General features: G+C 33.6%; 1 pseudogene; it reads right to left on the reverse strand.

Annotated features, from left to right (window-relative positions):
• Nucleotides 1-4,507: 4,507 nt before the first annotated feature.
• LOC142639057 (receptor-like protein kinase FERONIA) lies at nt 4,508-8,012 on the reverse strand (annotated as a pseudogene).
• Nucleotides 8,013-12,254: the final 4,242 nt, after the last annotated feature.

The raw sequence follows: 12,254 nt of genomic DNA on the forward strand, positions 1-12,254 counted from the left end.
TACACTAAAAAAAATGCACTAAAATTGTAACTCACAATTTCAATACATATTATAGGTGTGTATAAAGTTGTGTGTGACAAAACGTTTGTGTAATAGTAATTACCCTAATAGTTTGGGTGGGTGGATTGGCTGGCAGGTCTGACTTGAACACCCCTAGATCAATGAATCCGTGACCTCACACCACACGACAAGATGGAATAAAATTAGGCTATGGCCCATTCAAAAAGTGTTGAGTGCTTCTTCTTGGAACTAGCAGAGTAGAACTTTATTATGCTTATGCGTTGTCCATGGTTGAGGATGTCGTCTAGGAAAAAATCTTATATGCACTTGGCGCATAAGCCATCCCTCTCACTGACGGGTGGCCCCACAAGTGTGTTGAGTGCTTCTTCTTGGAACTTGCAGAGTAGAACTTTATTATGCTTATGCATTGTCCGTGGTTGTGGATGTCGTCTTGGAAAAAATCTTATATGCACTTAGGGCATAAGCCATTCCTCTCACTAACAGGTGGCCCCATAGGTGTGGGGTCCACCTATCAGTGAGAGAGATGTCTCATGCGCCGGGCACATGAGATACTCTCTCGTGGTCTAAGTTCTTGTCCCCTACAAAATTCTCCAAGATTGTGGGTCTAGGTTCTTTGTCCTATTGAAAAGTCTTGCCACTCATATGTTTCTCATCACTTAATTTGTGTCATCTATGAAGTATGGCCCCTTATTGTGGTCATGGATTGGTTTTTCTGATAGAAAAGTCTATGAATAAATTATATATCATATGGTCTAAACAAACGGTCTAAACAAAAAGTCATATGCACCGGTCAGTTTTACTTTGATATTTTCTCTCTTACTCTTGTAAAAGATGAAAAGAAATGAAGGTTCATGGAACCTTGTTATAGGAACCATAACAAATATTAAACCTCGAAGAAATTACGGTACACGCACTCATATATATATATGGTAAATAAAAAAAAGGTAGAGGAAGGCAATTAGTGTGGCTTTCTTACCTGAACGTAACTATAGTAGGACCCTACTCACTCTCGTACAAGACCCCATACTCTCGGTTTGTGTGAGGAAATTATTTTTTTAGTTGACTGTTTGAAATGGAGATGAGAAATAAGGAGTACTAACACATAGTTAGTTGTTTGAGGCTCAAATCCAAGTCATGAGACTTGTTGGCCTGGTATTTTACTAACTAGGCCACTCGATTGTTGGTTTATTGTTTTACTAACTAGGCCACTCGATTGTTGGTTTATTGTACATATTTGAATCATTTACTTAATTGTTGTTTTAACAATTTATTTATTTTAAAATGTTAGTAAATAAATGTAGATGTCTTTTTCTTTTTTTCTTTTTCACTAAAGCAAACCATAAGGCAAGTCCGATATATGTTTAAAAAAGAAAAATCCAACATATGTCCTTTTTTTTGTGCGGCTTTATGGCTTATCTTTATTATTTGTTTCTCTCAGTAGAATTAATTATATGTTGAAAATATCATTTGGTGTTAAATTTTCTTTAACCGAATTTGTTGAAAATGATATTTGTTTCTTCAACAAATGATATTTGTTTCTTTAACCAAATTTGTTTCTTTAACCGAATTTGTTTCTTCAACAAATGATATTTGTTGAAAAATTCATTTGGTGTTAAATATCATGCTCCTATAAAATTATCATTTAAAATAGAGTCTGAATTTTGTAAGGATGGGGTGTAAAACTTATGTTTTACACCATTCAATAAGAGATTGCAACATCAACATTTTACCTAAAATTCAATACATTCTACTACACCTATTAACATTTCAATAAATTCCTAATTTGGTTAGATTTATATATGGGTATTAGAATTGATTGAGTATGGTTGTGCTTATTCTTAAATATATGATAAGATGTTGTGGTATGTTAAAATTGAAAGAGTAAAATATGAGTTTTACACCACGCTCTTACATAATTTAATCTCTTTAAAATATGCTTTAGAACAAAAATAATTATATTATGCTGGTGCATTATAATATTAATTGACAAATGAACTAAAATATTTCTATACAATTAATTTATATTGATTTTTGTGGTAACTGAAAAGGTGCATTAGTTTCAAATATAATAGATAGTTATTGTAAAGAAATAACTTCAATCTTTAATTTTAGAAACTTCTACTATTAAAATAATAAGTATTATATTTGTAAAAAAAAAAATGGTGATAACTCTCTTCTTTTTTTTTTTTTTGAGAATCTAACGCTCATATTCTTGAGTAATGACCTATGTACACCATTCCTCATATGTTGATAACAATACATGCATATGTCTACATATATAACAATATGTAAGAAGTTATTTATAATTATATATATTTTGAGAATAGTTTGACAAAGAAGGGTGTTTTACTAGTGGAGCTTTTGATTAATGAAGTAGTGCATATTCATAGAGGAAAAATTCTGGTACCACACCCTTGGCCACAACTCGCCCATGTGGCGAGTTGTGGCCAATGTTGTGGCCAAGGGTGTGATACCAGAAGTGCTATTCATGGAGCCTACAACGTACGTGGTTGGGCTGTTGTATCCTAGGGGCATTATGCTATTGAATCCGTTGCACCGGCTGAGATGTATTTTTAATATTCTCCCACAGTGGTGCTAAGTGCCTTAAAGAGAATGAGTGTTGCCCCTCAACCAAGTCATGTATCACGGTGATATCTATCTTACTATTCACATTATTTCAACTTTATTTGCGCATTATAGGTGATTATATTTTTGAGTGATTAGTATAATTAGTGTATAGCCCATGCATATGCACGGATACAATTAAAAACAATCATAATTACACGGTTCAAATTAAATAATTTTTTGAGAAGTGGTTGAAAATATTCATGGTATTAGCTTACACATTTTTTAAACCATAGATTTCTAAAATATGTAATAGTTTCTTATTATTTATTTATGTATTGGATTTCAATTTTTTGATTTTTTCACTTGATAATTCACTTGTCACAAAAATTATAAAAATTAGATGAAGATGTGGCATAAAATTGAAATCTAATTTAGAATCTAATTGGATTTTGATTCTTCGATTTTTACATTCAATAATTTACTTGGCACAAAAATTAAAAATTATATGGAACATATGGCACCCAATTGGACTCCATTTGAAATTCAATTTGGAATCTAATTTAATTTTCTCAGAGGTTTGAATTTTAATATACTTACATACATACATAATATATATATAAAGATAAGTGAAAGTTTATATAATTTGTTGTGAGCTTATTATGTAATTGAGAATTATAATTTATTTTGTTATTTATAAATTGATCCAACATATTATTATTTTACTATCAACATCAATAGTAACATTGTTTTTTCCTAAGTACATTAATATGGTAACATTGGTCATTAAAATCAATGTTCATGGTATACGTAAGGGTCTGTTTGGATTGAGAGAGGAGAGATGGGGAGTGGAAGGGATTAGAGTAGAGTTGGTTGAAAACAGACTAATTTTGGACAAATTCTTATTTACTTTACTCTATTCCCCCTCAATCGAAACAGACCATTAAATGCTTTATCTTAGAAAATTCAAATAGATTGGATGAGAACGGGAACCCTCATGAGAGAAAAAGTGCCATGCCGCAAGGAAAATTCAGTAATTGAAAGCATAATCATATTTGAAGCTCCTCGTAATTATTTATTCACGCAATTCAGAGTATCATCACAAAATTTCCTCACTGAAATTTTAGTAACAATATGAGTTTCTTAGAATAAGTTATATAGTTTAAATCGAATTAGCTAGTAAAGGTTCGAAATCAGATTCAACAAATATGTGTAAAACATGCACTCATAAGCTATCACTACAACAAACTTTAGTTATTTAAAAATAATTCTTAAATTACATCTGTTATCATTTAATATATTACACTGAAAGATAAGTTGAATCATCCAAAGCAATGGTAGCAACTAGCAATGCTAGCCTTTATCTTTGTTGTATATGTGCTAACCAAGGAGTTTCTCCATCTTTCTTTTATTTATTTATTTTTATTGAAAGAAGTTTCTCCATCTTAAAAATTTAAGAATAAGATATAGATATTTTCCTCAAAAAAAAAAGTTTATATTAATATGAGGAACTTTTATTTTAATTAAAATACAAAATGCCGCTATAGGTCCTTAAAAACGTCGCTATAAATCCTTAAAAACGTCACTATAAGGCTTAACTTGATTTTGAGAAAACTGAGTTTCAAAAGAGGGGTATTTCCCTAATTAGTTTGGAAAAGGGGGCATAATGCTGTTTTTTTTGCGCGAAAAGGGCATTTGCCCATTTTGGCCTCATCCTATGTACCGCTTATAAAAAAAAAATGTCATGTACCGTAATAAACAAGTCAATTAATTGTCTCCCAATATTAGTTTCAACTCATTAGAGAAAAATGGGAAATTTTTTCGACTTCATAGTCCTTTTTTTTTCTTCTATTGTTACTTTTTTCTAGGACAATATGTCAATAAAATTCACATCATATCATAACTATTCCTGACTTTAGAAAGACACAACAATAATAAAATATATAAAAAAAAGCTTAAAAACAGTAAAAAAAACTTAAGAACTACTGTTTTTAGTGGGTGAGGAGAAATCTTGACTTGTGATACTAATAGTAGTAATAGAATCAAGACTAGGGTAACTTAATCCAGTACTAATTGTACTGAACTCAGTTCCACTAGTCGACTCCAACCAAGGAGCTCCATTGGCAGTGGCAACACAGAATAATGATACATTTTCTAAATCAGTATTCGTGGTTGCTTTTGCTTCTGCATTCTCTTAGAGTTAAAATGCAAACTCTAGCTTTTCCATCACATCATTCATTGTGGACTGTTGGATTCCATGATCACGTACACAACTTTCTGCAAGTTCCATGTATACCTTTAAACACTTTGGTGCTGTCTTGTTTGTTAGATACGAATCAATGATTTGGCTGATGGTCCCTCTATCAATGCATTTCTGAGCCCAGCTTGCCAAATTTCGCTGCTCTTCTTGGAGTTTTGGATTCAATTCTTTTCTGGCACATAACACTTCAAACATCACTACACTAAATGAGTACACATCGGATTTCTCAATCAATTGTTGGCGCCTAGAATAATCTGGATCCAAATACCCCCATGTCCCCTTTACTAGTGTACTAACTGCAGTGTTATCTAAACCTATTTTGGACAATCCGAAATCAAAAACCTTGGATGCCCATTTCTTATCCAATAGAATATTTGCTGTCTTCACGCCACGGTGGATAATAGGGTGCTTTGAACACGTGTGGAGGTTATACAAACCACGTGCTACTCCTATGCATATCTGGAGCCTCTATTTCCAGGTGAGGGGATCATTGAGGGTGTCATAGAGGTGGTGGCGAAGTGTACCATTTGTCATGTACTCATAAACAAGTATCACCTCACCCTCATCATTGCAGTATCTGATGAGAGACACAAGGTGCACATGAGGAAGTTGAGAAAGCATCTCAATCTCTGTCAGAAACTCACGAACACCTTGTCGAGATTCCTGTTTCATACGCTTGATTGCCACTATCATATTACCTGAAAGATAGAATATTGTATCATTATGTTTTTTAAAACCCAATAAATGTTGCCATGAATGCAATTGGTAGATTTTAATGACCTATGGGAGCAAATCAATTTATAAATTTTATGTAATAAAATTAAAATTTTTATTGTATTCAGCAACACTCTTCTATTATTGTGTGTAAACAATGGATATGACTTATGTCTAGTTTCTATGCTATTTGGAAACTATAAGATGTGAAGACATGTCCTAAAATAGGACATGTTAATTACATTTTATTGTTCATATATATGGGTAATGACATTCTCACATCCACTTCCATATTTAAATGTTGACATTTTTCTTTATCTTCTAAAATGTGTATATCAGCACATCGATTGTAAATATTATGTAAAATAGTGGATGTAAAATGAGTTTAAGGGAATATTTACCCTTCATATATGGCTATGTCCAATACACATAGGAATTGAACACAGCACAAGTCGGATTTGATCAAATTATTAAACATCTCTATAAAATATAGTATCACTAATCTTAATTAAATGCAGTTAGACTGCAACTAAGACAAATTCAGGAAAACAAAAACTAAAAATAAAAGATAATCATGGCATTATACATTACCTTGCTCAATCAGACCCTTATAAACATTGCCAAATCCACCTACACCGATAATTAGATCTTCATCGAAGTTGTTGCATGCTATTTTGATTTCATCTAGTCTGAAGTAGCGGCACAGTTCTCCAGGCAGTGACGAAGCTGTTCTCCTTGAGAACTCTCTTTTGTAAGGATCTAGCCTAGACCGACACCACCACTTTGCTAGAGGATGGCAAGAACCAAAACGACTAGTCTTCTTCAGTTTACTGAGAACCATGCAACTCACTAGAGTGAGCACGACTAAGATGCCCAAACCACTTCCAATGGCAATGAATATTGTTCTCTTTGTCTTGGATTCATTGGCTGCTGGAGCAGGTTCTTGATCCAGCGGTGGAGGCACCATATTGGGTCCGGCAAGATTTCCATATTGATCACTCAACTTGAACACTTCCACACCGTTTAAAATGGCATCCAAATAATCAGAGTCTGATCTAGGTTGTAGATCAATGGAAAGAAGATGCTTGCTCTCACCCTTGTTTATGATCATTACTACGTAGTCCTTGAAGTAAGGCCTATAGTTACTGTCAGTCCACAATACTACATCTGCATCTTCTTCAGCTCTCTGATAGTCTATATAGATGGTGAATCTTCTTAACCCGGGGAAGGATATGTTATGCTCTAATTCGCAGAAATGGAGCCTCACTAGATAATTGAATCCCGTATCAACAAGTAATCCCCATGTCAAATTAGACATCAAGTTCCTAGCGCTGTTGTTGCCCATTGAAATTGCAGACAGATAGACAGCATCAGGTGCAGTGTAATTTCGTATATATAAGTAATCGAGTTTCATAGATACGAAATGAGGGTTTGCACCTTTACTAAACAGATATTTAGAGCCGTCAGACCATTGTCTAAACATGCCAGTGTCATCCTTTGGTGATATCCAGCCCCCACCAACATTTAATCGATAAACCATCTCGAGTGCCATGCTGTCGTTTATGTAGAACCGAAGAGCTCGGCCGACATAAACAATGAATTGTTCTTCATCATTAGCGACGAAACTATATGGCCTATAGTACAAGTCTTTAGGCATGGAAACTATCTCAATTCCATTAATGAAAGCATAGTAATTACTAGAGAAAGGGATGAAGGTCAAATTTAATTTTTGACTTTTATCGACATTGATGCAAAACTCTTTATAAACATCACTGTGGCCCGGTGAATTAGCAAGAATGGAAGCATTGAAGTTTGCAAGTAAGGTGAACAAACCCGATTTGACAGTGAAAAAGTCCCTAGACCTTTCAAAACCTGTGTAAGAAGCCGAGTAAAAGTACAACCGAACAAATTTCGGGCCAAGGGTGACTGAAAACATGTATGTGAATTGCCAGTTAGATAAACGGGCAGTCATGTAAGGGACAACAACAGAGGGGCCTTGGATTTCGACTATAGAAGTATTAGATTTGTGATTGGGCTCTTCTGTGGGAGCGAACTTGGAGTCTATGTCTCCGATCCAGTCACGCTCATCTTCTGCCCTTGAGGTGCCAGAGGAGCCACAACTGATGGTAATATTTTCATCAGCTATGTAATTAGGTGTGGAGGTTACGGTTAAGATATGACAAAGAATGAAAAATGAGCAGAAGATTTGGTGGGTCTTCATGGCAGAAAGAGGTTATTGGCTCCAACAAATTGAGAGAAAAATTAGAGGAAAAGCTACTTTCTTCCAACAATAGAAAGATAAATAGCATCAAAATTATTGAATTATTCAATCAAGTTATCTCCCCCCAATATTTTGTAGGTTTGTAGAGACTTGTAGGGTGAAGGGTGAGGACAGCGAAGTTGTTTGTGCCTTGTGTTGTGTGATGCAGAATTTAGAAAACTAAAATAGTTGTGCTTGCTTCTAGTCCTTGTCTTTTGGACTCGGTCATACATTTTGAGGTTTTCTTATTGCCATAATCAGAAAATGAGGTTTCTGCGAAATTGGGATATTTTAGAACGTAGAAACAAAGTGAGGAATTTTACAAATTCACCCTTAAATTTCACAAACATTTTTATTTATATATATTTTTAAAAAAATTTAAAACTATTATTTAAACACGTTTAGTACGAGTTTTATATTTTTGCGAAATTGGGATATTTTAGAACGTAAAAACAAAAGGAGGACTTTTACAAATTTCGCCCTTAAATTTTGCTGTTAACGTTAATTTGGTATTTAGACCTACCATTTGAACTGTTAACTTTGAAATTAGGTTTGGGACAACTTATTGGTGTTGTAGAGAGTTCAAAAATATCTCAAATACTATGAATTTATTATTTGCTATTGTGAAAAAACACAATTGAGACTCAATGATTACAATTTTACCAAATATACAATGAATGCTTAATTTTGAATCCATTTTCTCAATATCCAAGGTTGGCAAAAATGTCTTCTATTTATATAGAGTATTTGCCATTTGCCTCTCTCCCACACAGTGACCAATCAAAAAAAAAAAAATAAAAATAAAGGGTAAAATAGAATAACTTACTTTGAGAATTGAGATAATGCCAAAAACATCTAAAATTTAATTATTTAAAATGTCTAATTTGGTCCTTTAAATATTAACAACATATGTAAGGCCATTTGTGCATTCTATCCTAGTGCAAAGCCTCCTGGAATTTCTAAAAGAAGACTACAAAGACTACAAGCAAGTGGGACATTAACACCATACCATTTCATGTTCCATCAACATCACACCAGCGAATTTCTTAGATTTTTTCTCAAAATAAAATTATTGATAATTTTGTGTTTGGTAGCCAAGAAAATCCAAAGAAAAAGTCACATAGATCTTTCCTATTCTGTGTTTGGCAGCCAAGAAAATCAAAAGTAAAACCCATAAATCTTCTTCATTCTTTTTTTTTTATTGAGATAATTACAACATGCCCTTAACCCTGCAGCTCAAACCATTTTTCTCCTAAACCTTCAAGCACTTTCTGCATGGGGAGGTGCCAATTCAGCTATAAGAACGGTAACTTCTTCATCCCTAATTTACAAGCCAAAAAATCCAAAGGACAAGCCATATAAAGTCTCATCTACTCTTTAAACCAAAAGGAAAAACTTCATCTCTTTCACAAAGAAACCCATGAAAACCTGAATAACCTTAATCCAATCACACTAACCAAGGTCCAAAATTCCACCACAATATTGCTGTTAAACCCAATCATCCTATCGAAAACTGTTGACCCACCAGCCACCATCGAAAGATTTCCATCAACGAAATAGAGAGATGAGAGAAGAAGAGATGGGAGAAAGAAGATCCATGAGGGTAAGATTTGGCCGGGTAGAGGAAAAGAAAATAGAAAGAGAAATAGAAGAAAAAAGAAAAGAAACAAGAGATAAAGAGAGGGCTAGGTGTGTGGAGGTGTGGTGTGACTGTTGAGGATAAGAAGAAAGAATGGAGAAAAGAAAAAAAAAAATCTTTGGGTTAGAAGAGCGCAAAAATGGCTTGTCTTGAAGGACTAAATTGGTTATTTTTGAAGAAGTTTTGGATGTATTTGGCATTATTCCAAACCATAGGGTTAGTTAGCATATTTTACCCTAAAAATAAATAAATAAAGCAAGACCTATCGACACCTTTACTACCGTGGATGAGTTTTAGAGGTTTTCTTTTTTTCTTTCTTTTGCTTATTTCTATCCAAGTTTTTTTTTTTGCTTGTTTGCTGATAAACTCATAAAGTTTATTGGATCTTTTTATGTATTTGCTGCTTAAAGAAATAAGGAAAAGGCAAAGAAAAAATGTGTTGAATGTCCGTAAATATACTTTAATGCTTATGTTTTTGTTTGGTTGCTAAGAAAATTAAGGAAAAGGAAAGCAAATGTTGGGTTTCTAATTTATTTAATTTTTCATTTTAGAAAATTTGCTTTAAGTATTTTTAAGATTTATTTAATTACATTTAATACTAAAATCATATGTCACAATTTTTTTTTGAGAAATAATTATAAAATACTGCTAACCCTGCAGTTTGAATCTTTTCCTCCTTTTTATCGCCCCAAAGATATACGGTGATAGATTTTTAAAATTTATTTAATTACATGTAATACTAAAAATCCATATGTCACAATTTAATTGGATTAACAAAACACACATGACAATTTGGCGTGGCATTAAATATTTAACGGACACGTTAGCAAAAAAAAATGAACGGAAGGGCAACAATCTCAGCAACATATTCTAATAATTCTGAAGTTTCAAGGTATAAAATTTAAAGGCTTCCAAACTTTAAGAGTATAGTTTATAATTCGACCTAAATATTATTATTCCTTATGTACTCTCGGTACGTGGAGCAGCAAACATGCTGTTAATTGAAGAAAAAAAAAAGAATTGGGGAAAGATATTGAAAAAAAAAAAAACAACAACAAATCAACCGAGTTCCTCCGAAACCATTTTTTCATTGAACTTTTATTACTTCAATCTACCTCCGACAAACGATACATTCACTACCACGCATATACACGGATTCACCATCCTTATTGGATATAAAATACAGCATATAATAATAATAATAATAATAATAATAATAATAACCAAGAAGAATGGGATATAACGAGAAGAACAAGTGCACAGCTGAAAGGAAACACATTGCCAAGTTTCAATGATGACCCCTTGAGCGATCGTACGGACCTCTCCGTACATTACGGGTATAATCGAGGCAATAATGACCGTCTTTTTTTTGCCCACAAGGAGGTGCTTGATTTCTGGGATTCAGTGAAGCATAGGGATTCATGGAGCCAGCAAGCATCCGACTTGTGTAGGAGTGCACCGGGAACTCCAAGTCATCGTCAGTCACGAATTCACCGAGGACGTCATTGGTCAGGAAATTAGTGGTGTTGCTCTCAACAAGGACAGTAGAACCACAACAACAATATGCGTTCAGAATCAGTATCACAAACAATGCCAGATGATAATATGTAATAATCCCTCCCTTAATATTATAAGCTTCCATTTTTCACTTGTGTTTTCCTTCAACTCTCGCAAGCTGTGATCTCCCTCCGTATACACTGTCCTCCTTGACCTTGAGTGATTACATTCATTTATAGTTAATAAAAAGGTGGGAATAACAAAAAAGGAAGGAGTAGGAGGATAAGCTCACCAACGTGAGTGATCAGTGATCTGCCACCACAATCTAATCACATGCATTGGTACCGGACTTGAAAGGCATTGTTTCTTGTCCGTCACTCTGTTGTGGACCAAGCGTTCATGCCAATTGCATTGCATGATTAGACCTTGGGGTAAAGCAATTTGTCCTCGTCCTTCAATTATTTTTCATTCAAATAGTATTCGAAACAGACTAGAGGGTCCTGTCATATTACTTCACATGGATGAAATGCTGGGGCCTCTAGACCTAATTCTTTCTACGGAAAAAATAGGTTCACAATTAAAGAAATGACTTGTGTCCAGTGGCAGATGTTATTGGACATGTTAGGATACGGACACATGTTCAAGATTGGACACAAGCTGCACCTCACAATTAATTGTGAACTCGGACAATATTTAAGCGGTAAGGAAGTAAGAATGATATTTTTGACAAGGAACTATTCAATCACAAGCACAATTTATTCAGTAGCAATAACAACTCATTCAGTGTCTATTTGGCTTGCTTATATTTTGCCAATTTATTTTATTATTCAGTTTATTTTTGCTATTATTCATAGATTTCACTGCACTATTTGGTTCTATTTATGAGTCTCATTATACTATTTCAACTAACATTTACCTTTATCTACAGTACTTTCAGCAAAAAAATTTTAGTTTCAGCAAAATAGGCGAATTCCAAATAGACCATTAGTGGTGAGCAAATGGCAACAATTAGCTAGTTTTAGAGCACTGGCATAAGTTCTTTGTATAATAGGAAAGTGTTTACATTTTAGTCCGTTAAGCTTAAAATTCACCCACATCAAGTTATGGAAATTATATAAAACTACATAAATGCTACAGTAACAATGTATATTTACAACGGTATAATTCATTTTGCATTTACTTTTTTTTTTCCCCTTCTTTTTTTACGTACCTCAAAGATGAAGGAAAAAAGCATGGATAGTAGTCATGTGTGAAGAAAGAGATAATTTGATATTTTATTTTCTTTCTTTCTTTGTTGA

Source organism: Castanea sativa, chromosome 6 (genome assembly GCF_040712315.1).
Source record: "Castanea sativa cultivar Marrone di Chiusa Pesio chromosome 6, ASM4071231v1".
Taxonomy (NCBI): domain Eukaryota; kingdom Viridiplantae; phylum Streptophyta; class Magnoliopsida; order Fagales; family Fagaceae; genus Castanea; species Castanea sativa.